This window comes from Perca flavescens, chromosome 18 (assembly GCF_004354835.1).
Source record: "Perca flavescens isolate YP-PL-M2 chromosome 18, PFLA_1.0, whole genome shotgun sequence".
Classification (NCBI taxonomy): Eukaryota; Metazoa; Chordata; class Actinopteri; order Perciformes; family Percidae; genus Perca; species Perca flavescens.
This window is the reverse complement of record NC_041348.1, coordinates 32,896,746-32,924,013: the sequence shown is the minus strand read 5'-3', so window position 1 is coordinate 32,924,013 and position 27,268 is coordinate 32,896,746. Positions and strand designations below refer to the sequence as shown.

Here is a 27,268-nt window from a genome sequence, read left to right as displayed (position 1 = left end):
GGCCCTGGCCTGGCCCTGGCCTGGCCCTGGTCTGGCCTGGCCCTGGTCTGGCCCTGGTCTGGTCTGGCCCTGGTCTGGTCTGGCCCTGGTCTGGTCAGGCCTGGCCCTGGCCTGGCCCTGGCCTGGCCCTGGCCTGGCCCTGGTCTGGTCTGGTCAGGCCTGGCCCTGGCCTGGCCCTGGTCTGGTCTGGCCCTGGTCTGGTCTGGCCCTGGTCTGGTCTGGCCCTGGTCTGGCCCTGGTCTGGTCTGGCCCTGGTCTGGCCCTGGTCTGGCCTGGCCCTGGTCTGGCCCTGGGCAAGCCAGCCTTCTTTGAGAATTAGGGGGGAATGCACCGCTACCGAGCCACGGCCGAGAGACGTGCGTCGCCGTGACGTGTATTTACATTTTGAAATGCGTGAAAAAGCCTCGAAATCTGAACTGAAAACAACGTTTACAAGCAAACGCATTTACAAAAAATAATGCCCATAACAGGTTCGAATATTAAGGGCTGGCTAATATTCGTTCAAATATTAATATTTTTTTTAATATTCGAATGATATTCGAATAACGAAGTTGGGAGTCAAAGCCCTAAGACTAATACAAGACCTATAGACTAATAGAAGACCTATAGACTAATACAGGACCTATAGACTAATAGAAGACCTATAGACTGATAGAAGACCTATAGACTAATAGAAGACCTATAGACTAATAGAAGACTTATAGACTAATACAGGACCTATAGACTAATACAAGACCTATAGACTAATAGAAGACCTATAGACTAATAGAAGACCTATAGACTAATAGAAGACTTATAGACTAATACAGGACCTATAGACTAATAGAAGACCTATAGACTAATAGAAGACCTATAGACTAATAGAAGACCTATAGACTAATAGAAGACCTATAGACTGATAGAAGACCTATAGACTAATAGAAGACCAGGCTTAAATGAACTGACAACAGAAGTTATATGGCTTACAGTTCTCAAGGACATACACACACCATCTCAACTGGCTTATCATCAGGACAGCCTCTCTTTTTCCTTTCTCTCTTTTTCTGCCGAGTGTTGCGCGTGCCCGTTTGCGGTGTGAAGCACGTGTCCTCGCTATTCTCCGACATGCACTCTAACAATGCAGCCCTATTTCTGATACCGTGGGGGGGGCAGAAATGTTGCCGTCGGGGGACCGCCACAGTCAAATCAACGTAGAGGAAATACTGTAAGTGTCTGACAACATTAGGGTAATTATCCCTACAGAGATAGACCTCTTTAAGACATCTTTTGTTTAACCAGAAACATCTCTGCTCTGTCTCCACTAGCACTAAACCCACCAGACTCCATTTATAAAAACTATACTTTTAGCGTGTATAGAACCAACATATTTTAACATGTAAATCAGTAATCTATGTTTTCATTTCAACCAAAACTATAGTTTTGATGATTGGAAAAGTAGAAAGATGAACCAATACGGCTTTTCATTGCTTCTTTTTTTTCTGTTGACTTTGAAAAAGAGTGTATTTTACGATGCTAAAATTACTTTTTAATTATATGGACTCTGGTGGGTTTAGTGAACGTAATTTTGCCGATGTTGTAATGTTAAAAAAAGGATCTTAATCTTTAACAGAAAGGTCTATCTCTGTAGGGATCCTTTCCATAATGTTGTCAGACACTTAGAATAATAATCTGAGTCTGTCAGCGGCAAAACAAGCACTTTTGTGGACGTAAATTGAAGTTGCACAACTGCCCAATAACTTAATATGTAGCATGTTTCACTGACTGCCAACTGCAGCCATCTGGTTTAATACTGGACCAATGTCAAAGATTGTTGTTCCCATCAGTCACTTAGACACAAATACATTGGAAAATAGAGTCCAGGTTGAAAAACACCCAAAGTTACCCTTTAATAGAGATGAAAATATGAGAAACCACTGGTCTTAAAAGTTAATCTGATTTTACACAAAAGTCTGATAAATTAATTAAAAGATAAATTAATAAAAGAGATTTTTCATTTTTAACTTCATGAAATTACAAAACCACTAACACAAAAATGTTTTCTTTGTTATTTACAACATTAAGCATATTTTAAAGTGTTCATGTATCCACTTACAGAGCTTTGTTGGAGGCTTTGACCACTGGCAGCAGCCTCAGAAGAGCCTTTTCTGAAGCGCCGTATTTCTTCAGGTCAAACTCATCCAGATCTTCTTCTGATGACAGTAAGATGAAGACCAGAGCTGACCACTGAGCAGGAGACAGTTCATCTCTGGAGAGACTTCCTGATCTCAGGTACTGTTGGATCTCCTCCACTAGAGAACCATCATTCAGTTCATTCAGACAGTGGAACAGATTGATGCTTCTCTCTGCAGAGGAGTTCTTCCTGATCTTCTTCTTGATGTACTCCACTGTTTCCTGATTGGTCTCTGAGCTACTTCCTGTCTGTGTCAGCAGTCCTCGTAGGAGCTTCTGATTGGTCTGCAGTGAAAGCCCAAGAAGGAAGCGGAGGAGCAAGTCCAGGTGTCCATTTGAACTCCTCAAGGCCTTGTCCACAACACTCTGGTAGAGATATGTCAGTGTAGATCTGTCTTTAAATGGATTAGACCAGCGTTTTGCTTCTGACAGCAGGTTGACTCCAGAGTTGGTGAAGGTCAGATGGACATGAAGAGCAGCCAGAAACTCCTGAACACTCAGATGGACGAAGCTGAACACCTGGACCTGGTACAGTCCTCTCTCCTCTTTAAACATCTGTGTGAACACTCCTGAGTACACTGAGGCTGTTGTGATATCGATGTCACACTCTGTCAGGTCTGATTCATAGAAGATCAGGTTGCCTTTCTGCAGCTGCTCAAAAGCCAGTTTCCCCAGAGACTTGATCATTGTACTACTCTCTGGACTCCAGGGTGAATCTGTCTCAGCTCCTCCATCATATTTGACGTTCTTACGTTTGGTCAGAACCACCAGGAAGCGGATGTACATCTCAGTCAGGGTCTTGGGCAGCTCTCCTCCCTCACTGGTCTTCAACATGTCCTCCAGAACTGTAGCAGTGATCCAGCAGAAGACTGGGATGTGACACATGATGTGTAGACTTCGTGATATCTTGATGTGGGAGATGATTCTGCTGGCCTGCTCCTCATCTCTGAATCTCTTCCTGAAGTACTCCTCCTTCTGTGGGTCAGTGAACCCTCTGACCTCTGTCACCATGTCAACACACTCAGGAGGGATCTGATTGGCTGCTGCAGGTCGTGTGGTTATCCAGAGGCGAGCAGAGGGAAGCAGTTTCCCCCTGATGAGGTTTGTCAGCAGCACATCCACTGAGGTGGACTCTGTAACATCAGTCAGGATCTCAGTGTTGAGGAAGTCCAGAGGAAGTCGACACTCATCCAGACCATCAAAGATGAACACAACCTGGAACTCTTCAAACCTGCAGATTCCTGCTTCTTTGGTTTCACTAAAGAAGCGATGAACAAGTTCCACCAAGCTGAACTTTTTCTCTTTCAGCACATTCAGCTCTCTGAAGGTGAATGGAAATGTGAACTGGATGTCCTGGTTGGCTTTGTCTTCAGCCCAGTCCAGAGTGAACTTCTGTGTTAAGACTGTTTTCCCGATGCCAGCCACTCCCATTGTCAGCACTGTTCTGATTGGTTCATCTCCTCCAGATGGGGATTTAAAGAGGTCTTCATGTCTGATTGTTGTTTCTGGTCTGTCTGGTTTCCTGGATGCTGTTTCAATCTGTCTGACCTCATGTTCATCATGGACCTCTTCAGTCCATCCCTTTGTGATGTAGATCTCTGTGAACATCTGATTCAGACCGGTTTTGTTTCCTGCTTTGGCAATCCCCTCAAACACACGCCGGAACTTTGTTTGTGAGTTGGATTTGACTTTTTGCTGGCATGCAGCAATAATCTCTGAATGAATAAAACAATGAAATCAATAAGGAATTGTTCTAGTGAATGTGATTATTCATGAAATCTATTGAGCCCATTAGGCACTAGGTCCTGAATAGGTTAACTATTGTAAAATGATGTGGATGTTTGTTTGGGGGCTTCTTCTCTAAGCCATGGTGCATCACACATATGTCTATCTTTAAGAGGGACATAAGATCTACACAGCTAATGTTTGTTGAAATATTCATGATATACAAGTATGATCTTTGTTAGATAATTGTTTTAATCCATAATGATTATGGTTTACCTGCAGTTTCTGTGACGGTCTTTGATACATTCTCCACTTCTCCTCCACCTTTCTGATTCATCTTGTCTAAAACTATCCTGGTCACTTTAGACATGTTTTCATTGTAGGTCTGGAACATCTGATCCACTGTCTCCCTCCGGTCTGCATTCTCCAGTCGACACAGTGGGATTGCTGGGAAGTCTTCTAGGACCTCCTGCTGCTGCAGGAGCCACTTGAAGTGTTTAAAGTCTTCGGCTCCCAAATGTTCTAAAGTACTGAAGAGGTCCGATTTCTCCATCTTTTGTCGCTGCAAACATTCAAAAGGAAATCATCACCATATAGCATTTATTTGGGTTATAAAATACTCCGAATATCAAAACAGGCCAGTTTTGTAGATTGAGTTAAGATGATTTTTTTAAATTAGTTTAAAGTTATAGGCATACTATGCAGTTTCCGTTTTTTGTCAAACAGCTATCCCTAGTGTCGCTGTGGAGTACTTGTATTTAAAAGGGCCCATGACATGGTGCTCTTTGGATGCTTTTATATAGACCTTAGTGGTCCCCTAATACTGTATCTGAAGTCTCTTTTATATAGACCTTAGTGGTCCCCTAATACTGTATCTGAAGTCTCTTTTATATAGACCTTAGTGGTCCCATAATACTGTGTCTGAAGTCTCTTTTATATAGACCTTAGTGGTCCCCTAATACTGTATCTGAAGTCTCTTTTATATAGACCTTAGTGGTCCCCTAATACTGTATCTGAAGTCTCTTTTATATAGACCTTAGTGGTCCCCTAATACTGTATCTGAAGTCTCTTTTATATAGACCTTAGTGGTCCTCTAATACTGTGTCTGAAGTCTCTTTTATATAGACCTTAGTGGTCCTCTAATACTGTATCTGAAGTCTCTTAGACCTTAGTGGTCCTCTAATACTGTATCTGAAGTCTCTTTTATATAGACCTTAGTGGTCCTCTAATACTGTATCTGAAGTCTCTTTTATATAGACCTTAGTGGTCCCCTAATACTGTATCTGAAGTCTCTTTTATATAGACCTTAGTGGTCCCCTAATACTGTATCTGAAGTCTCTTTTATATAGACCTTAGTGGTCCCCTAATACTGTATCTGAAGTCTCTTTTATATAGACCTTAGTGGTCCCCTAATACTGTATCTGAAGTCTCTTTTATATAGACCTTAGTGGTCCCCTAATACTGTATCTGAAGTCTCTTTTATATAGACCTTAGTGGTCCCCTAATACTGTATCTGAAGTCTCTTTTATATAGACCTTAGTGGTCCCCTAATACTGTATCTGAAGTCTCTTTTATATAGACCTTAGTGGTCCCCTAATACTGTATCTGAAGTCTCTTTTATATAGACCTTAGTGGTCTCCTAATACTGTATCTGAAGTCTCTTTTATATAGACCTTAGTGGTCCCCTAATACTGTATCTGAAGTCTCTTTTATATAGACCTTAGTGGTCTCCTAATACTGTATCTGAAGTCTCTTTTACAGTGGGGCTCGAAAGTTTGGGCACCCCAGGTAAAAAAATGTATTAATGTGCATAACGAAACCAAGAAAAGATGGAAAAATCTCCAAAAGGTATCAAATGACAGATTAAACATTCTTATAATATGTCAAAAAAAGTTAATTTTATTTCCATCATTTACACTTTCAAAATAACAGAAAACAAAAAAATTGGCGTCTGCAAAAGTTTGGGCACCCTGCAGAGTTTATAGCATGCACCGCCCCCTTTGGAAAGCTGAGACCAGGTGATGTCAATCTCAAAGGTTTTAAATGCTCCAACAATCAGCACCATGGGTTCTTCTAAGCAGTTGTCTAGAAAACTGAAACTGAAAATAGTTGACGCTCACAAAGCAGGAGAAGGCTATATGAAGACAGCAAAGCGTTTTCAGATGCCAATATCCTCTGTTCGGAATGTAATTAAGAAATGGCAGTCATCAGGAACAGTGGAAGTTAAAGCAAGATCTGGAAGACCAAGAAAAATATCAGACAGAACAGCTCGCAGGATTGTGAGAAAAGCAAGTCAAAACCCACGTTTGACTGCACGATCCATCCAGAAAGATCTGGCAGACACTGGAGTTGTGGTACACCATTCCACTATAAAGAGATACTTGTACAAATGTAGCTCAGCGTAAATTCAATCAGGTAGACCCCTATTACGTTGTCGCTCTTCTCTGTAACTGATCAGCTGGGCGGTGGGTGTACGGTTCTGTTTACCAATTAGAATCGGGCACTTAAGGTCTAACCAATCACAGCAGACTACCTCGTTTTAAATCTGTTCTCTCTCTTGCTTCTGTCAGTTGTATTTTCGGACGAGAGTGCGACCCGCCTCCTCCCCTTCCACCTCCAGGCTTGTTCGTCTGTTCTCGGTCTTCTCCCGGCTGCCGGCTCGTGTTCCGTCTTCGGATTTTCTTGCCACCACCAGTGTTTAGTTTCCATTGGGGGTTGTGTTTGGTTTTCCTAAACACTAGATTTGTATAGATACCCCTTTACAATGGAGACTAATCTCCAAAATAATTGTTGTACCTACTTGGTTATATCTTATTAATAAATAATTGCATATCTGCAACGGAGTCTCTCCTGATTGAAATAAGGTCTTCATCAGAAGAAAACCTCTTCTACGTCCTCACCACAAAAATCAGCTTTTGAAGTTTGCAAATGAACATATAGACAAGCCTGATGCATTGTGGACCGATGAGGTTAAAATAGAACTTTTTGGCCGGAATGGGCAAAGGTACGTTTGGAGAAGAAAGGGCACAGAATTTAATGAAAAGAACCTCTGTCCAACTGTTAATCATGGGGGTGGATCAATCATGCTTTGGGGTTGTATTGCAGCCAGTGGCACAGGGAACATTTCACGAGTAGAAGGAAAAATGGATTCAATAAAATTTCAGCAAATTTTGGACGCTAACTTGATGCCATCTGTGAAAAAGCTGAAGTTAAAGAGAGGATGGCTTCTACAAATGGATAATGATCCTAAACACACCTCAAAATCCACGGTGGATTACATCAAGAGGCGTAAACTGAAGGTTTTGCCATGGCCTTCACAATCTCCTGACCTCAACAGAATTGAAAATCTATGGAGAGACCTTAAAAGAGCAGAAATCTCAAAAAGCGTTTACAAGCTGTGATACTTGCCAAAGGGGGTACTACAAGGTATTAACTCTGCAGGGTGCCCAAACTTTTGTAGACGCCATTTTTTTGTTTTCTGTTATTTTGAAAGAGTAAATGACAATTTTAGTACACTCTACCGATCTACATCTCTATCGAGACCACAATTCTGCACTAACTGGATATCGACTCTTTACCCCATTTCAGCATTTTATATAGCATGTCATTTCATATTTTCATTGACTCTTCTATATTTATTCATGCATATTGGGTTATTCCTGAACCACATTAGCAGCTAGACCACTATTTGCACTAACTGTATATTGACTCTTCACTACATTCAGTACTTTATATAGACTGTATATTCATGTTTACTGTGTTATTACTGATCTACATCACTAATAAGACCACTATTTTACCTTATTCACCCTCGACTCACTTACCCCTCCCTTTGCGACAGCTTTCTATTGCCTACCTAATCTGCACTTTATGTAACCCAGGGGTTTTCAAATTGGGTGAATGTGAGCCTCCCCTTAGAGTAGGTAAGGACAGCCGAGCCCCCCCTTCCCCCAAATCCTGTCCGCCTGCCCTAACCCACACTCATCTGCAGTAAATGCCATCTTTTGTGTGTTCCAGGAAATGATGAGTTTCAATAACAACTGATAAAATGTAAATATTTTTTAATATTGTATTTGAAGACATTTTATTTCCACAACTTTTTTAAAAGTGCATTCATAAGTGAATCTTTGCAACAGCAAATAATTTCCAACTTCATGCAGGCCTAATTGAGGCTACTTTTAAAATCATTCATCATAAAAATCAGTGGGCCTATCCATAAGTCAAAAAAACATGCTTAACTTGTGTTATGATGCGGGGGGAAATTTTGAGCATTAAACACTTCATTTCCTGCATTCTGGTGAATTTGTATGCACCTATTTCTACCTTTTTCTGAATAAATGTGCTGGAAACAGATTACAATCCAAATATAAAAACATAATGGAATATATTGCAGTAAGGCTGTCAGGCCTTCTGTATCTATTTATTCTCCTGTAGATCTGCTTAACTAAATAGATCTGAGTCAGCACACATGTAGCCTAGCAGCATTTACTCTTCCCTTCTGATTTTCATCTTTTGTTGAGGAAGTAACCTCAATTATACATTATTCATTTTAATGTATTAATAAACCCCCGGGGTCTCATTTATAAAACTGTGCGTAGGATCCTTACTATAAGTGTACGTGCGCCCAAAAGCCCAAATTGGCGTACGGCGAAAAAAAGTCAGATTTATAAAACCGTGTGTAGGCACACCTGTAAGCAATGTTCCCTTTATGAATCACAGACTGACTACACGTGTGCGTACGTGGATCAGCCTCTTATCCCGCCCTGTACACGCCCATTTTTAACCATAAATAGTCAATGTAAAGCACCTGGTGAATGCTGATCAGTATGTTAATGACCCTGGCAGTTGTTCTTTCGTTACACCGAATCATAATGACTGGTGGAGAAAAAAAACAACAAAAAACTCTCAGACGCTCGGGAATTGCTGCCAATTGAATTATAATATCGGCCTGTTGTCGTACAGTGTAGGGAAACTGGATCTATAGACTACCTTTATTAATAAAATCTTCCAAATCAGCAGCATTACGGTACTCAGGGACAGCTTCGATATACCAGACGTATATAATAAGATTTAACAGAACTATATCCAAACAAGCCTTAGTGATGAAGTTGAAGATTATATATAATATTTATTAAAAAAAAACACTTATCTGTCTGACATTTCCCTCTGGAAACAGCCGGTTTCACCCAGAGTGACGAGGACCTGTATTTGGACCGGGATGGCCCGGTTCTGGCGCGTTGCCCTCTCTACTGGACCCAATTCAGTACATGGATCCAAGAGCTCAACTATATTACTATTACAGCTATATTACTATTACAGCTTTATTACTATTACAGCTATATTACTATTACAGCTATATTACTATTACAGCTATATTACTATTACAGCTATATTACTATTACAGCTATTACTATTACAGCTATATACAGCTATATATATTACTATTACAGCTATATTACTATTACAGCTATATTACTATTACAGCTATATTACTATTACAGCTATATTACTATTACAGCTATATCACTATTACAGCTATATTACTATTACAGCTATATTACTATTACAGCTATATTACTATTACAGCTATATTACTATTACAGCTATATTACTATTACAGCTATATTACTATTACAGCTATATTACTATTACTATTACAGCTATATTACTATTACTATTATATATATCACTATTACAGCTATATCACTATTACAGCTATATTACTATTACAGCTATATCACTATTACAGCTATATCACTATTACAGCTATATTACTATTACAGCTATATTACTGTTACAGCTATATTACTGTTACAGCTATATTACTATTACAGCTATATTACTATTACAGCTATATTACTATTACAGCTATATCACTATTACAGCTATATTACTATTACAGCTATATCACTATTACAGCTATATTACTGTTACAGCTATATTAGGGAATTTAAATCGGCATATGAGCCAGTCATGGTCATGTCCCTGAAGTCTCTTTCTCTCCTGATTCTTCCATTCCAGTCCTCCTGCAGGGCCAGCAGGGCCATCATGCAGCATTACACACGGGGTCACCGCAGTATTTAGTGATTGTTAACACCTTGCTAAAATCACAGCATCAACTAGTGGTATCCCCCACCCCGAGATACACTTTGAAGACTTGAAGCACTTTTCTTCATGCAGGTTTTGTTATGAACAGTATTAAAGTTCGGACTGATAAGGAGGACATTAAGTGTAACGACTGCGCGAGAGCTTAACGGCTGTATTTCCAGACTTTGACATTTGATGATATATGCACAGTTTTAAAGACCTATATTTAGTTATTTACACTGTGTTGTGCAGTTATCTAATGCTAGGGTATTTGATGCTATTTAAGATTTGAGTTGGAGGTGTTTATGGAACAATTATCACTCAGTACAAGCGCAAATAACACTGCTGGATTTAACCTTCATGATATGGTGTGAAGAAACGTGTGAAGAGCGTGCGTGAGGCATTAATACTTAAACATATTAAGAATAATTGTTATTCCCACATGTACTTTCTGCAGTCTGACTTCAGTTCCTATTTTGTCTCCAAAATGTGCGTACGCATGGGTCAGAGTTTGCGTGGAGGACCAAACATTCTCCCGTCAAGTTGGTTTTTATAAATCACAACCTTTGCGGGAAGGGAAGTGGCGTACGCACGTTTTCAGCCCCGTTTTGTGCGTACGCCACGTTTATAAATGAGACCCCTGGACTGTAATATTTCAGATTTCTGCTCATGTCCAAAACTTTGTCCACATTCAAAATATAACTCATCCCATCTGTGTTCTCTGTGATTTTGAGGAGTCGTGATATTTTGTGAAAAATAAAGTTAGGCTATTACAAGAGTAAAGTCACTATATTTCAGAAAATAATCCACCTGCACCATAGTCTGCTGTGCATTACGTGATATCTCTGCTGATACGGTAGATCTCAGACCTCCTGACAGACTCAGAGTCCCGTTTGAGTCTCTGGTCTCTGAATGAGACACCGTTTAGGGAAGTGGCTGTAGGTCTACGCTGCTCTACATCGGAGGTGGAAAACCAAAACTAGCTGGCTACGGCAGAAATACACGGAGCTCAAACGTGACACATCTGCTGCAGCATGTTGACAGCAGAGCACGTCCATAAACCTGAAGCTGCACAGCTTTTTACAAGCCACGTCTGGTTTTATATTTGTCAGTCAACTTTTCAAAATACATTTGGGGTTACACTCAAAACATTCGGGGCTGAAGCCCCGGCAAAATCAGCTGACGCCACGGAACAATAAAGCCGTCCTCCGCCTGTAGCCGTGATCTGTATCTGTTTTTAATCAGGGTCAGTGTGGAAAACCCACACTCACACAAGTAGGTGGAGGTGGAGGGGATTAGGACTTTGATAGCCTTAAGGCCATTTTATAGTTGTGCGTAAAATCAACGGCGTACCCCCTGGTTCTCCTCCATCCTGGTTCTCCTTCTCCATCATCACCATGAGATCAAGGAGAGGGTTAACTTCTCCTGGTTCTCCTTCTCCATCAACACCATGAGATCAAGGAGAGGAGTAACTTCTCCTGGTTCTCCTTCTCCATCAACACCATGAGATCAAGGAGAGGGTTAACTTCTCCTGGTTCTCCTTCTCCATCAACACCATGAGATCAAGGAGAGGGTTAACTTCTCCTGGTTCTCCTTCTCCATCAACACCATGAGATCAAGGAGAGGGTTAACTTCTCCTGCTCCAGATCTCCCATCGTGGTCAGAAAGAACAGAGGAGACTCTCTGGTTCTCTCACTAGGACTCTAGAGTCACTACTCTCTCTGAAGATAATCACCATCACTCTCTCACTTCTCCCTCGCTCTATCACCCACTAGAGGTGTGAATCTTCACTGATCTCCCGATTCAATTACGATTATCATGTCAGCGATTCAATTCAATATCTCGATGCATCACGATGCGTCAAATCCATGTTTCTATTAAAGCCATGTAGGATATTTAATTCATAGCTTTTCAAGCTTCAAAAGCCAAACATTCTGCAGTGCTCTAATACTAAATAAACTGGATACATAAAACTATACAGCACTGAGCACATGGCACTTCCTGAATGTGCAAAAATATACCAAATATGTAAACAGAAATGTTGTTAGGCCCACATTACATTATAATCAGAAATAATGGATTATGAGCCTGCTGATTATCGATGCAGCATTGTCCATGTCCACGATTCGATGCATCGATTATTTGATTAATTTCAACACCTCTATCACCCACTCCCCACACACACACACACACACACACACACACACACACACTTTGTGTCATTGCACCGCACAACTTCCTGTTTCGGTTTGTTTTGCTTTTCAGCAACAATAAAACCTTCACCAACAAGTCTCGGTGGATTTTCTGAACTTTGTGAATCTCTAGTTAGTTCGGCTCGATGGATTTCACCCAGCAGCTCCTAATGTTAGGACATATCTGAAGAGTTGAGACTTGTCTGGCTGTCTCTGAGCGGTTGCTCGCTGCCGCTGTTAGGGCGTGTTTCCGTGGCGAAAGAAACCGACAGAACTTTAAAAATATGACGATGACACGCTCTTTTGTGTATAAAATCAATGCCGAATTAAAGATCGAGTGAATTGTATTTCTAAAAACATTCGTTTATAATGTATGAAGTACGTAATTCTTTCAGACGAGCACGTAATCCTAAAATATCTAGATTTCCTGACGGAGTTCTGCATCCGCAACCCCACCTTCAAGCTGCCGTATGAGGGCAGCTAGCTCCAACTTTACCGTGCCGTGCCATGCTAAAACTGTGATTAGTTTGAAGTTAAACTCGGTTTCCAGCAGAAGAAAACTACCACCAGGGTGGGTCAGACTCTGTCAGGGTTTTCAGTGTTTGCAGTTTAAACTGAAGCGGGTTAAAAAGACACTTCCGTGTAGATCCAAACAGTTTGAGCACATTTAGGGTCCAACAGACCCGTTAACGTGTTAAAGTGGAACATTAGAAGAAAGGTGAAGTTTGGACTCACCTCCGTCAGCTTTAAGGGAAGACAAGTTGGGTTAAAGCTCTCATCTGGCCATCCACTCCGACTGTCACTAACTCATTAAAACCTGTCTGTCGCTGCACTGAGACCGTCCGCGCATGCGCATTATCTATAACACACACACACACACACACACACACACACACACACACACACACACACACACACACACACACACACACACACACACACACACACACACACACACACACACACACACACAAACACACAAAACTTGCACCGCACAACTTCCTGTTTCGGTTTGTTTTGCTTTTCAGCAACAATAAAACCTTCACCAACAAGTCTCGGTGGATTTTCTGAACTTTGTGAATCTCTAGTTAGTTCGGCTCGATGGATTCCACCCAGCAGCTCCTAATGTTAGGACATATCTGAAGAGTTGAGACTTGTCTGGCTGTCTCTGAGCGGTTGCTCGCTGCCGCTGTTAGGGCGTTTCCGTGGCGAGAGAAACCGACAGAACTTTAAATATACGAAGATGACACGCTCTCTGGTGTATAAAATCAATGCCGAATTAACTAAAAACATTAGTTTATGTTAAGAATACTAAAAGACGTGTTCGTTCTGATTTCTGGAGGAAGGAGGAGAGGCTGGGGTCGAATTGAAAGTTAAGCAAAAGGTTTAATGAAACTGCACAAAAACGACAAGACAAAACACAATTAAACATAAAACATGAAAACACTGCAGCTGACAGCGGACTGATCTCATGCTTCTCCTTGCGGAGTCACAGAAGAACAGTCATGTGACACGACAAACAATACGCTGTAAACAGCGGACTTCAACGTGCTTCCCCTGTCAGGGTCACAGATCGAAGTGCCGAATCTTTCTCCTGCTCCCACATGTATTCCTGTCTCTCAGGATAAGAACACACCTCTGAATTTCAGGTCTACCCCAGGTCACAGACTAAGGTTGATTATCATGGAAGTGTTGATCCCACAGTAATATGCATTTCCTTTGTTCTAATCACGGCTAGCTCAACAGTTACTTTTCCTGTGGGGACAATGAGTCTCCTACAGTATGCTAAATAACAGCCATGACCTAAACAATTCTTTAGAAGCTACAGACGGTGTGAGCCAGACCAATGCTAATCACTGTAGTTATTTGATTAGATCTAGCAAGTACATTGTTGTCAAAACACAGTCCGGGTTTTAACTTTTTAACTTCAACAATCCCTCATTTTTCACACCTTTGGTGTGAAAACACTATGAATGTTAAATAAAACAATGTCATTACATAAACATAAAAATACAACAAAAATGTAGACATTAGCAAAATGTGAGAACTATATCATAATTTATAAAAGAAATTCATTTCCTTCTCTGACCTCATCTTTACTGACTCCATATCTTGTATCAAGGTTAACAAAACCAAATTCAAGTTTCCACACTGCATTTCAAATACTCCACAAGGAATGACTTGTCTCACATCTCTAATGCAATCAGGTGGGCTGAAATCTATTCTATGGCAGAAAATATCTTTTATCTGGCTCAAGGAAAAAAATGCATTAGGTTTGATGTTAATCTCAAAAGGAGCTAAAAAACTGATACACACACACATCAATATATATTATCAGTTCAGATGGAGTGAGCACAAAGAAACAGTCTTCATCAATGACCTATCTGTAGTGAAAGATGCAGACTTGTGATAAAAGTCTGAAATACAGATTTTGACAGTTCCTTGTTCAATATTGTCCAATCTGAAAATTTGGGACAAAATCTCAGATCGCTGCTGGTTCATTCTCATGCACCCAGCACAGGCGGCAACGTCACCAAAAACCTTAGCAGGCTATGGCGCACTCTTGACGTCACATTTGAGCGCCTAGCTTGGCTGCTGCTGCTGTAAAAAATGCTCTTATCCTCCTGAGCATTCTGGCCCTTTAACTGTTGAAACATGAAGGTGACAGATCAGAGGGGAGCCCAGGGTCTCCTTGTGGATTTACTGCTGACCCAATTCTTCTTGCTCCCCTTGTTGGCGTTGGTAAACCATGTCTGACATCACTGGCCTCTCCCTCCTGTTTCTGAAACATGAAGTTGGACCGGCTGGGTGTGCTGCTTGCTCCAGCACCTGTAGAAAAAGCCATCCTTAGCTTTTTGGTGTGTCAGCAGGGACTCCAGGGTCAGGGGGTGGGATTCAGTCTCCTTGCTCAGTCAGGAAACCACCGCAGGAAGTCAGCAGAAGTCAGCACCGCTGGTTCTCTCCGTCAGCGTCTGAACCCGGACTGGGTTCCTGTAGGCACTCTGCTGGGCTGAAGTTGAAGTGCGAACATGGATCCTTGTGATGCGTCTCTCCCACTCCACTGCAGCGCTGGTGTCCAGCAGCACCTTGCATGAATCTCTCCACCTGGACCTGGACCCCTTGATCTCCTCGATCAGATGTAGTCATCATCAGCAGGAATCTGGAGGCTGCTTTCACCTGTGAATAAAATTACTGACATGCCAACACACTGCCTTGCGAAAAGTCATATTATTGATAGTTTGTCCTTGATTTGTCCATTAATTTCTCATAGAAGAGATTTCCTTTGTCATCTGTGTTTTCCAAAGTCCTTAAGACAATGGGCAAAAAGCTTTAGTCCATAACATTATAAATGATCCCCAAAAAAAAAAAAATCATGAGTCCATTGTAAACATACAGTACAGATCATCAATTACAAAAACACAAAAACAAAAACTCCTCTTCTCAAATGGGGGAATGGGCTGCGTGATTCATCTTTTACTATTACTTCAAACATTTTTGACAAACTTGATCAGCAAATTGCTATTTTTTGAGCAAATCAATTTCTATATAAGTCCCGTGTCATTCTTTTGTGCCACATTTAATACCCTGAGAAGAAGATTTGCATAGCACTCTGTGTGGCCAGCACAGAGGCTTTACCAATCCTCTGATCTCCCCCCATTTTTTATTTATTTTTTAACAAAATATTTACAACTAGGGAATAAAAATAATAAAAAATCAACAAACCATAAAGAAATATCAATGGAATTACTACTACCTTGACTCTCTCAACCCTATGATTTCTCAGAGACATCATCAGAAACATGAAAAAGAATAAAAACTAACAAAACAAAAGAAAATAGTGGAAAGGATTAGCTACAGTAAGATCAGAATGCTTAAAAATACAATTAATTTATCTCCATGTGCCTGTTATTTATCATTTTTAGTGAAAAACAAACCAATTTTTATTCAAAATGCCCAAAATGCCAAATATGCATTTACTAAATTATCCATTGAAAACCCCCTAAGAATCTTAAATTCTTTTTGTTACAATTGTAGCTAATGTTAAATGGCTTAAAGTACCTCAAATTATTTTTCCATACTGCTACATTTATCTCCACCCCCCATTGGACTCTCTTCCCAGGTTAGACTGGGGGAGTTGCATCGGTGAGAGTGTTCAAACAAAAGGCACCTTTTGTCTTTGTCTCATGAGTGTGACTTAAAGAATATGTGTGAAAAAAAATCTAAAAGTTTCTGTTTTGACTTGAAATGGGCTTATCAATCATTCAGACACTATCCTACTCAAGGCAAAAACCGAAAAGAAAAGAAAATAGATGATTAAAAATGAAATGCACTTATCTCAACTACCTGAACCATTGAGCAACAAACATTAATTCACAAAAACTCTGAGCAGACATTTTGCTCCCATTTTCAACTGCTGCTCATTCATGCATTCACTGAGAAACTCCACTGAAACTTTTAAATGTTCCTCGTCTTTCATACCTTCAGGGTCGGCGCCCAACTCTTCAAAGACATTCATACAGATGAATCCATTTTCTCACTGCTTTTAGCTTGCATGCTTTTTTTTTTCTCACAAAATTCAAACCAATCATCCAATCAAAAATATACTGTACTGCATTCACACTGCAATCTCCTCAGAAGATAGATCTACCTAATGGAGACGCTGTTCGTTCTGCCACCCAGAGGATGGAATCCTCAATGCTATCAATTCAACACAAACGAATATCCACAACCAGACTTATTTACAATGAAGTTATCACCACACAATTTCAACACATCTTATTTACAGTTTATCAAAACACACCTTCGCAAGTCGCTGCCGGGACTCAAATCCCAACACCATTCTATTTCAAAAATATTTACAGCAGCCTATATACAACCCTATATTTAATTGTTTCCTATCTTTAACCTCACAGAGAATTATTTCTCTATCACCGTCTCAATCGGACTTTTTAACACTATGGTCACACTTCCTGTGACCTCAAAAAAAAATGATTTTTCCTGTCGCCGGCTCTTTTCGGACTTTTTAACACTAAAATTTTACAGGATTCTAAACCTGGCCGCTTAAAAAAAGTGGACTTCTAGTGCACTATACCATGGACCCTCTTTGCGGGCTTTTAAGCTATAGGCTACACAACCACATACAAACACACACTATCACATACAGTAGGCCTACTTTACAATTCCTAAGTGTTTTCACACAATTCGACTATACCTATTATTAAATTGATTTTCCTATTTCCATACTATGGGCACGAGAAAAAACTGGGGGGTCTTCCAATGGCGCTTTATTTCCGCCATCGCCACAAAATCAGCCTTACCAAGTCCTACTTCCCCACAGCTGTTTAAGCTGGCTTTTTAAAAAAATCTTAATGTTTTTCTCCGTGCCTTCACAAAGACTAATTCAATCTATTAAATCTTCATCCTCCTCTCCTCCATGGTGGCCAATCTGCCCACCACTCTGTCCCTGTCCATATGTCCAGTATGTCCCGCTCCACACTCAGCCACTCTGTCCCTGTCCATATGTCCAGTATGTCCCGCTCCACACTCAGCCACTCTGTCCCTGTCCATATGTCCAGTATGTCCCGCTCCACACTCAGCCACTCTGTCCCTGTCCATATGTCCAGTATGTCCCGCTTCACAAAGACTAATTCTCTGTCGCCGTCCCCCGGCCTTTCTATTTAAAATGTATTCACTGGTCTAAACCCGGTCGAGTTCAAATCGATCCTCTAATACTGCACGCGAATCAAACGCTGTAACCTAGTTAGTGCACTTCATATTTAAAATTGATCACAATCTAAAATCAGCCAAACTCAAATGGACTTCTAATAAAATGCACGCGAATCAAACGCTACTCGGGTCTCCCGTCCCGGTCGGTCTGTGCATTTTCTATACCATGGACCTTCTTTCAGGCTTTTTAAGCTTATACATACAAATCACACACAATACAAATAACAACAAACAACATACATTGCCCCTGACTTATCGCTCTCAACGCAGTTCTCAATTGGGCATTACTTTATCAATACTTGTGCAGATTTTAATAGACTTACGAGTTTGACGCTGCTGATCTCTCCCACCTAAATCTTTCTAAATTAACTATTGCAGATTTTCGATAAAAACAGGTTCTGGCTCACCTTTCAATTTCGGGCCCTGTGTTAGAGATCAGCAGTCACACTCCAGTTTTTCAATTTCGCCTTTTTTTTTTTTTTTTTCATCCTCCAAAAATCCACGTCAGGGGTCACCATCTGTTAAGAATACTAAAAGACGTGTTCGTTCTGATTTCTGGAGGAAGGAGGAGAGGCTGGGGTCGAATTGAAAGTTAAGCAAAAGGTTTAATGAAACTGCACAAAAACGACAAGACAAAACACAATTAAACATAAAACATGAAAACACTGCAGCTGACAGCGGACTGATCTCATGCTTCTCCTTGCGGAGTCACAGAAGAACAGTCATGTGACACGACAAACAATACGCTGTAAACAGCGGACTTCAACGTGCTTCCCCTGTCAGGGTCACAGATCGAAGTGCCGAATCTTTCTCCTGCTCCCACATGTATTCCTGTCTCTCAGGATAAGAACACACCTCTGAATTTCAGGTCTACCCCAGGTCACAGACTAAGGTTGATTATCATGGAAGTGTTGATCCCACAGTAATATGCATTTCCTTTGTTCTAATCACGGCTAGCTCAACAGTTACTTTTCCTGTGGGGACAATGAGTCTCCTACAGTATGCTAAATAACAGCCATGACCTAAACAATTCTTTAGAAGCTACAGACGGTGTGAGCCAGACCAATGCTAATCACTGTAGTTATTTGATTAGATCTAGCAAGTACATTGTTGTCAAAACACAGTCCGGGTTTTAACTTTTAACTTCAACATAGTTTATAATTTATGAAGTACGTAATTTGTTCAGACGAGCGCGTAATCCTAAAATATCCAGATTTCCTGACGGAGTTCTGCATCAACAACCCCACCTTCAAGCTGCCGTATGAGGGCAGCTAGCTCTAACTGTACCGTGCCGTGCCATGCTAAAACTGTGATTAGTTTGAAGTTAAACTCGGTTTCCAGCAGAAGAAAACTACCACCAGGGTGGGTCAGACTCTGTCAGGGGTTTTCAGTGTTTGCAGTTTAAACTGAAGCGGGTTAAAAAGACACTTCCGTGTAGATCCAAACAGTTTGAGCCCATTTAGGGTCCAACAGACCCGTTAACGTGTTAAAGTGGAACATTAGAAGAAAGGTGAAGTTTGGACTCACCTCCGTCAGCTTTAAGGGAAGACAAGTTGGGTTAAAGCTCTCATCAACAACTGTTTGTTTACAGCTCTGATCAGAGGGGGCGGGGCTTACAGCTCTGCTCAGAGGGGGCGGGGCTTACAGATCTGCCCGGAGTTGGACTGTTTTGAGAGAAAAGGAATATTTTTAGGGGGTAAAAAAATCGGCATATTTTGGAAAAAAGGGGTTAAACTATGCCACACACACACACACACACACACACACACACACGCAAACAAACACAAACACACACACACACATACTGCAGTAAAAGTACTAACCCAGTGATAATAATAACATATATGCAACATAAAATAAAGGATACATGAACAAATATTGAATTAAATGAGTTTACTTTTTATTATTATTACTTTTTATTTTATTTAGTTTTCTGCGGTTAGTTTATTGTATTTATTTTAATTTAGGTAATTCATGTGTGTGTGTGTGTGTGTGTGTGTGTGTGTGTGTGTGTGTGTGTGTGTGTGTGTGTGTGGTGTGTGTGTGTGTGTGTGTGTGTGTGTGTGTGTGTGTGGTGTGTCTCTATGTGTGTGTGTGTGTGTGTGTGTGTGTGTGTGTGTGTGTGTGTGTGTGTGTGTGTGTCTCTACACACCAGGGGCCTCATTTATAAAACTGTGTGTAGAATCTATTCTGAAAGATTTTGTGCACCAAAAAGTCTGAATTGTTGAATGCAAAAACTAAATTCTGATTCATAACACCTTATGGAGCTCTTGGTATGCATTCTTCTTTTTTTTTCTTCATTTTAAAATTAAAACCATTAAAAAGAAAAGGTAACAAATCTGATGAATGCATATGTTATAATGTGTCCCTTGTTGAGCAAAGTAAGCCTATATGTCAAATAAAACACAAAGAAAAGACACATGTTTTGACAAGTTTGTACTGACGAACAAAGAAAACAGTTTGCCAGTCAAGTGAAAAGGTTTCAGCACCACGGACAGCGACAGCTGCTGGACAGCGATGGTGCTGAACAGGCCAAGAGCTCTCAGTCAGAGCCACGCTATATAACTGACATGGCTCTATTATAATGTATATATGGAACACAACGTTTGTTTACATCTCCATAGGTAGGCTAGAGGTGCTACATGAAAACTTTGAGTGAAACTGATTTATAACATTCTGAGTGACTTATTCATAACTAAAATATAAATTCTTAAAGACAAATTTTTTTTTTTCCCACCATTTAGTTGTCTGTTTAACGATCCTCCAGAACAAATACATCTAACAAAACTACATACATATCAGGGTCCCTTATTAAATCTTCATCCTCCTCTCCTCCATGGTGGCCAATCTGCCCACCACTCTGTCCCTGTCCATATGTCCAGTATGTCCTGCTCCACACTCAGCCACTCTGTCCCTGTCCATATGTCCAGTATGTCCTGCTCCACACTCAGCCACTCTGTCCCTGTCCATATGTCCAGTATGTCCCGCTCCACACTCAGCCAGGTGAGATGGGACAGTCTGGCCTCATCGCTGCACCAACACAAGTGTGTCTTAATGAGCCCCAGACGGCTGGAACCTGGTTTGGAGCTGGTGCTGCTGATAGGAAGGTTTTATAAATCCTGTGGAGAATGGTCAGGTGGGGGTAGACTCTATCCATGTCGCTGGCAACCAGGAACCATCACCAAACACAGACAGAAGAGGATTAGGGCCACGGGTTTCACTTCGGACTTTCATCCTCTCATTCCCCCTGCTCTGGTGTTCCCCCTCTCATTCCCCCTGCTCTGGTGTTCCCCCTCTCGTTCCCCCTGCTCTGGTGTTCCCCCTCTCGTTCCCTCTGCTCTGGTGTTCCCCCTCTCGTTCCCCCTGCTCTGGTGTTCCCCTCTCTCCTCTGCTCTGATTCCCCCCTGCTCTGGTGTTCCCCCTCTCGTTCCCTCTGCTCTGGTGTTCCCCCTCTCGTTCCCTCTGCTCTGGTGTTCCCCCTCTCGTTCCCCCTGCTCTGGTGTTCCCCCCTCTCGTTCCCTCTGCTCTGGTGTTTTCCCCTGTCATTCAACCTGCTCTGGTGTTCCCCCTCTCATTCCCCTGCTCTGGTGTTCCCCCTCTCGTTCCCCCTGCTCTGGTGTTCCCCCCTCTCATTCCCCCTGCTCTGGTGTTCCCCCCTCTCATTCCTCCTGCACTGGTGTCCCCCCTCTCATTCCTCCTGCTCTGGTGTTCTCCCTCTCATTCCTCCTGCTCTGGTGTTCTCCCTCTCATTCCTCCTGCTCTGGTGTTTCCCCCCTCTCATTCACCCTGCTCTCGTGTTCCCCCCTCTCATTCCCCCTGCTCTGGTGTTCCCCCCTCTCGTTCCCCCTGCTCTGATTCCTCCTGCTCTGGTGTTCTCCCTCTCATTCACCCTGCTCTCGTGTTCCCCCCTCTCATTCCTCCTGCTCTGGTGTTTCCCCTCTCATTCCTCCTGCTCTGGTGTTCCCCCTCTCATTCCCTCTGCTCTGGTGTTCCCCCCTCTCATTCCTCCTGGTCCTACCTGCAGGAGTCTGATGCAGAGCTCGGGGTCAGCGTTCTCCAGATTGGCCTCCAGCGAGGCGTCCGGGTCGTTGCCGGGACTTCCTGTCATGCGCTCCTTCACCGCCTCCCATTTGGTGGAGGCCCATTTGGTTGCCATGACGAGGAGAAGCCCCTCAGAGAGACCGAAGGTTTTTATTGGCCTTGAATCGTCCAATCAGCTTCCACCTGTTGGTCCAAACACAGTCAGGGATCAATATGTTGAAATATCATTATATTCTCCTGTTGTTCATGGGTCAAATCTGACCCATTTTCAAAAAGTTTATACTGCATATCAGAACATTTTGGGTTTCTTTCAACCAAATTGTCAAAAAAATAAAAAATAACGTGGATGGTTATGGAAAAGAAATGATCAGTTCACTACTTTGATTGAATTTGGGTGTTTAATTCAATTTTATAGCATTTTGGAGAAAAAAAAACAATACAAGAACATTGAAAAAAAAATGGACAAAAGTCTAAAAAATAAAAAAAAAGGGAAAATATTTTTTTTTTTTTTTTTAATTTTGACCCAGAAAAACCAAACGTTGCAGGTCGACGAGAAGACAACACGTGGTTTAAATATGTCAGAAAATGCAGTTTGAGGTCAGATTTGATCCTACTTGGTCAAAATAACCACATGTCAGTTTCAATGACTCAGCAGTTTCTCATCAACATGTTTCTGAAGACTTCCTATGAGATCATATAACTATCTACTGTTAAGTTTCAGCTCATTATATTTATTATTTTTAACATTTGGACTCTTTATTAGCTATAAACTGATGTATTTTAATATGTCTTCAGATTCTGAGTCATGTTGTTAAACGGTGCTGACGTAGGATTGTTGTATCAGCTGATCTTCAGCGTTCAGACAAACCACCATTGTTCTGTCATCTGTGTGTGTGTGTGTGTGTGTGTGTGTGTGTGTGTGTGTGTGTGTGTGTGTGTGTGTGTGTGTGTGTGTGTGTGTGTGTGTGTGTGATGGTTATGGAAAAGTGTCTCTCTATGTGTGTGTGTGTGTGTGTGTGTGTGTGTGTGTGTGTGTGTGTGTGTGTGTGTGTGAGTGGGTGTGTGTCTCTATGTGTGTGTGTGTGTGTGTGTGTGTGTGTGTGTGTGTTAATGTGTGTCTCTGTGTGTGTGTGTGTGTGTGTGTGTGTGTGTGTGTGTGTGTGTGTGTGTGTGTGTGTGTGTGTGTGTGTGTGTGTGTGTGTGTGTGTGTGTGTGTGTGACAGATTGGGTGGAGAAATTCCTTCCGCCAGACTTGCCAGGGCTGGGCAGAGATAGCTCAGGTGATGAAGTCAGCAGCTTTCTCTTAAAAATAACTAAAATAACAATAAAAATAAAGAAATAATAATAATAATAATAATTAATTAAAACTGCATTTTCAGACAGTAAAATGTGCCAAAAAAAATTCAATATTTTAGATTAAAATACAAATGCAGTAAACGTAAAACTACTAACTTGTTACTAAAAAGGTATTATCTTTGTCTCAAAAGTCCATGTGTACTCATTGATTTAAGAAAAATAGCAGACAGAAGACAGCAAACTGAACTCATCTGCTCTCACTTAAAGAAATAGAACAGTTAAATGTTGAAGAACCGTATCTATATTTGGATGAATATTAACGCTTTTTGTCAGTATTAAACATCGTTGGTTTCTCTGCCACTGTGCCCAGTCTCGTTCCACCCGCCTCCGTCTGAACCCCACCAGACTCCCTTTAAAACTCACAGCATCTAATGTCTCTGCACTTCAGCGAAAAGCATACACAGAGTACAAGAAAACGTCCAAGACTGTCGAGCTACACTGACTAGTCTGGTGAATTCGGCATAGTAATGAATAATCAAAAATCTCTCTATTTCTGTAAAAAGATTGTTTTCAACTCTATAAGTCAATTCCACAAATGACGCGGTTTGCTGCAGCCCTCCGCGGAATGTTTGACAGTGTTGGCAATCAAAGCAGCATTTAAAGTAGTTATAAAATGTAAATAAGGAAGCCTGATCGACTTAACCCATGCCGAATGACAGTGTGCTCAGCAATAACTCCAGAAGTGTTTTTTTAAAATGAATCGCGAGGTGTTTGTTTTCCAATGAGTGATAAGTCTTAAAAGTATAGTTTTTCCGGTGAAGTTCGGCAGCGACAGCAACACATCGGGACCGACGTTAGACACATCCCGTACACGACTTTCACGTACTTTTTCACATTAAATATGACACTTTAAAAGATGATTTCTCACATACATGTCTCTGATTACGATAAAAAGATGAGCTGAATCCTTACCGTGACAACCGGAGAGCGGGAAACCGTCTGGATAAATATCTCAGTCTTAGATAACTCCAGAAAACACGTGCGCATGACGTGGGCGTGGTCAGAGCCGCTACATCTGTGCGCGTGCATGTGTGGGTCAAATTTGACCTACTTTCAAAAAGTTTCTACATCAGACATTTTGGTTTTACTTTTAACCAAATTGCCCCCAAAAAAATGTGGATGGTTCCAAACAAACGCTTTTCATAAGTAAAATAAATGATCCGTTTACTACTATTATTGAAAGTGGGTGTTTTATTTAATTTTATAGTATTTAAAGAAAAATAATTATAAAAGAACATTGAAATAAATTACAAAAATGTTCAAAAAGTAAAAAATAAATAAAATAAAACGTAAAAAAACAAACAAGCACAAAACAAAATCAACAAACATCAGAATAAGTGACAAAAACTTGGAAAAAGTAAGAAAAATAAACAAAAACATCGGAAAAAGTGACAAAAAAAATGAAAAAGTGACAACAAATTGGGAAAAAGTGACAAAAACATCGAAAAAATTGGGAAAAAGTGGAAAAGTGACAAAAAAACATCGAAAAAAATTGGGGAAAAGTGACAGAAAATTGGGAAAAAGTGACAAAAAAAAAAATGGGAATAAGTGTCATAAAAAAGTGACAAAAAGTGTTGAGCAATTTTAGTTTTAAATTTTGACCCAGAAAAACAAAACGTTGCAGGTCGACGAGAAGACAACACGTGGTTTAAATAGGCTAGAAAATGCAGTTTGAGGTCAGATTCAATGACTCAGCAGTTTCTCATCAACAGGTTTCTGGGGCCTGGACTATGAATCCAGATCAACATGTCCTGGATGTATTTCAGTCCCCCGGCTTCATGTAACCCTAACAGCTGCATACAGCTGTGTCACGACGCTGGTTAACAACAACCACGACCAATCACAAACATTCATTTAAAATTTTGACCCAGAAAAACGTGCATGGTGGACGGGAAGACAGAAGGGTTAATACAAGTTATGAATGTAATCATTATAACTATTTATTATTTTTGGAAAATCCCATATCCATAAGAGCATAAAAGCCAACTTTCTTGCACTTTATTAACTAACCGTGCTAGCATAGCTCATGTATACCGTAGGCCTTTAGCGCAGGTGAGACCATGTTAAGAAGAAACAGAGAAACAGAGATTTCTCTCCTCTAAATCACCCCCAGTAGTGACAACTCTTCTGTTAATCACCAGAAGAAAATTAGTGGTGAGTTGACTGTTAATTCTGGCGAAATAGTATGAAGTTGTGACTAAATATTAGTGTTAGCAACCTTGAATTAGCATGATCGCTAGCCCTACGTTACCAACTGCTAGCACTAGCCACGCTAGCATTAGTAGTAGTTAGCCACGCTTGTGGCTGCCAAAACTAGTCTTGTTAGTCATGGTAATACTAGTCAGCAGCTGGGAAGGTGTCAGTCTGCTGACGTTACTGTCAGAGTGACTCAGCTATTTTTTTGCTAGCACACTGTAGTCATGCACAGTGTTACTTTTGGAAATGTCATAGATTACAGATTACAAATTACCACCATTTAAAATGTAATAGTTGTTTAACCATTTCAATAACTTGTCAAATATTAAAGAACTTTTTGTAACTTTTCTAAATTTCTATTAAATGTTTTCAACGGTTAAAACCCGGTCAGTGTTAATGTTAACTTACTCAACACTGACTACTGTCAAACTACTTCATCACTTCAATTAAGATAATAATAATAATAATAATAATAATAATAATAATGCACCAACATGTTCAAGTTCAAGTTCATTTATTTATATAGCAAATTTAAACAGCCGCTAGACAGACCAAAGTGCTTTACAGAGCTAGCATAAAAAAACATAAAACCAGCAAGACAGAGCATAAAACACATAATAAAAACAACAAGGCTAAGAGCAACCTTAAAACACTGACTCAAATATAAAAAAGAAGGACAACTCACATAGGAAATCAATATGCTAATGAGAATAAGTAGGTTTTTACCAACAACTTGAAGACAGCGAGGTTGGGGGCTGTTCTAATCTCTAGAGGCAGGCTGGTCCACAGACGAGGCCCTGCCTCCCCCCCCCTCCGCTTTAGTCTGACACGAGGGGCTACCAGCAGAACCTGGTTGTGTGATCTAAGGCTTCTGGTAGAGTGTACGGATGAATAAGTTCGGATAGGACATGTTAATATTATTCAACATATAACCTTGTTTTGTTTGGCAAAACATATTCAGATGTAACCTCCAATGTGATATGAACATTTTACAGGTAAGTGTAACTTAACTGAAGGATGTAGGGACTGGGATTCCTGTGGTGAAGGATGCTGACCCCAACATGGAGAATGTGGATTAGAAACCCCCCTCAGGTATGTCACTCTGGAGGGACTGCTGTGTTTGAGGTTTCATTTAAAAAGTTTCAGACCTTGTGTTCACAAACATCTGAAACTTTCTTTTAAAAAGCGTTTATTGCAATTCTGCGTCGATTTCAACTTGCAAATTTCAGATTTTCCAGCGTTGAGGAGGAACAGAGAACAGGTAAGTCCATATGAGCCCAGTGGGTAAGATGGGCACATATTTTAAGTTTAAAAACAACTTTGAATGTAGAAAATAACATTACAGGTAACCACCACTTTCATTTGTATCTTCATTTGTATCTTAAAGATACGTTATGATGCAAATCTGAGTTTAATTAATGGATAAATTAATGCTGGAATTTGTAAAAACTATTCAGTACTGGGAACTGAACCCAGACCAGCTGGGTATAAACCAGGAGTCTTGACCACAAGACCATCTGGGACATCATGACATAGGAATCAGCCAAACATGATGTGCACATAGACCTGGATTAGTGGTGCCGATATATCGGCCGATATAATATAAGGCCGATATGGTCATTTTTACACATCGGTATCGTTTTTCGATGTCAAAATAGGGTCGATGTGAATCATTCCTGTGTATTTGGCGTGTGTGGCTTAGATGTGAGTGTGTGAGAATTCAGTCTAAATCTGACCTGTGGAGGGCAATGTCAGCAACAGCGTCTATACTGCTG

General features: G+C 40.9%; 1 long non-coding RNA gene across 1 annotated transcript; it reads right to left on the bottom strand.

Annotated features, from left to right (window-relative positions):
* Positions 1 to 20,319: 20,319 nt before the first annotated feature.
* On the bottom strand, positions 20,320 to 22,061 carry LOC114572711 (uncharacterized). Its single transcript, XR_003694803.1, has 2 exons — positions 21,919 to 22,061; positions 20,320 to 21,061 (listed from the first exon to the last, which is right to left on the bottom strand). It is a non-coding gene; the product is annotated as an uncharacterized LOC114572711 (long non-coding RNA).
* Positions 22,062 to 27,268: the final 5,207 nt, after the last annotated feature.